The sequence below is a fragment of the Calypte anna genome, chromosome 4B (assembly GCF_003957555.1).
Source record: "Calypte anna isolate BGI_N300 chromosome 4B, bCalAnn1_v1.p, whole genome shotgun sequence".
In the NCBI taxonomy this organism is placed as follows: Eukaryota; Metazoa; Chordata; class Aves; order Apodiformes; family Trochilidae; genus Calypte; species Calypte anna.
In genome coordinates, this window is record NC_044249.1 from 16,164,116 (window position 1) to 16,166,067 (window position 1,952).

The following is a 1,952-nucleotide window of genomic DNA, read 5'->3' on the forward strand; positions in this document are numbered from 1 at the left end:
TTATTTTTCTGTTGCTTTTGATTATCTAGTGTTAATTATTTCTTTTCAGATGAGATGCCAGTCACAGAGCTGGACACTGATGAGCTGAGTATTGTGTCTGCAATCTTTGGGGTGGAAGAGGACAAGTGAAGGACAAATCTTTAAATTGGGAGCGGGCTGTGTGGGATTTGGGGAGGTCTTAATTCTTGCAGAAATTCTCTTAATGCAGAAGGACTGGTGTAGTGAACTGTGCTAGGCCATTCTTTCTAACTATTACATTTTTTGGTATGAAAGTGGAATACAGTTGTCCTGGTTTGGGCCAGGATAAAGGTGATTTTCTGTCTTGTATTTTTGCTTTCAGCTAAGTCCCTTGTAAGCAGCTGCACTTGCACTTGCTGAAGTTAACAGCAAGTTTCTCAGACAGTGTCTGCCTCTAGGACTGATAGCACTCGATGTTTATAGTTACAGCCAGAGCCTGGTGTGCAGAGCCAAGGACACTGCTCAGCTCTGAGGAACATTTTGCCCTCCAGAAGGAGAGGAGTAAAGAGGTCCCACCTGAAACCCTCCTTTGGGGAGGAATGGACAAGACAGATGCCAAAATTGACCAGAGTATTCCATCCCATACACCTCGTACTCAGTATAAATTTGAGGGATCAAATCAATCGAGGGATTCCTTCCTGCTTCTCCTTCTTTGCCTGTCCCTGTTTGCTTCAGCATCCTGGGAGGATTCCATCCATTCCTTTGCCTGTGCTCCTGATCCATACCAGCCTGAATCTGTCTGTTCTGCCTCCAGCTACCAACTGCTGCTGACCCCAGGATTCCAGCCTGGACTTTCCCAGGGCTGCCCTGCAGCCTCAGTGGTGACGTGAAAGTTATTGGGGCAAAAGGGGAGAGGAACATGGAATCAATTTTCCTGTATATTTGTATACATTTAGTAATTTTTCCTATTTATCATTACTGTTTCATTAAAGTTGTGTAGTTAATTTCCAACCCATAAGTCTTTCTCCCTTATTCTCTCTGCTTTCTTTATCAGGGAGGGGAGGGGCATAGATAGAGAGCATCTGTCATTTGGTTTAATTGCCAGGCCAATGTTAAACCATGACAACAGTGTACTGTTTACTATAAGGAACTAATGGAAAGGTTGAGATCTATTCCAGATAGATGTGTTTCCTTATGAAGGATATGGTTTTGGTCTTTATCCAAGTTAGGGGGGAAAACACATCTGAAATGGTTCCAGAGATGGATTATTTTATGCCATTCTGCGCCCCTAACCCCTCATTTTGCAAAGTTACGTTTATTCCTCTGTAATCCTAATACTGTTCACCAAATTAATCTCAGCATACATCAGACTTTTAACTCTTGGTCATATCCAGCAATGTGGGTTGTTTTTTTCAATTAAAAGCTGTTAATGTTATTGTTACCTCTTCTCCTGAAGCCTTGGCAGTCTGGGTGTGGAGGCAGAAGGACTCAGACCCAGCAAGGTGTCCCATGCTTGCCTACTCCCTTGGAATGAGCTATCTCAAATATAACTTGTAATGCTGCTGTTTCAGAAGCTTCAGCACTTGTCTTGGCCCAGAAATATATAGCAAAGAAGATCTAGGCCCAGAAGATGTGGAGATCCTGTTGCTCAAGCCTGTGTTGACAAAAGTAGTCTCCTGGCTGCTTTCATACAGGATTTGGGAATGTGCAAACATTGGATCTACTTTCTAGTGGCAAGGTATTTCAGCAAGTGACTGAAAACAACCTCCTGCATTGAGATGCCTTTAAAGCTACTTCATTGATAAGCTAGGTTGTATTGCAGATTATTTTTTCTTTTTATTTTTCCAAATATCAAATAGATGACTTAAAAAGTGGCTTTTAAGCTTTTGCTATAAAAATTTCCTGTAACAACAAACTTATTTAGGGTGAACAGGACTGTTGTGCAGCAGCGTGGTAAAACAATCATCAGAGAAATTATAGCTCTGAGTTTGTAA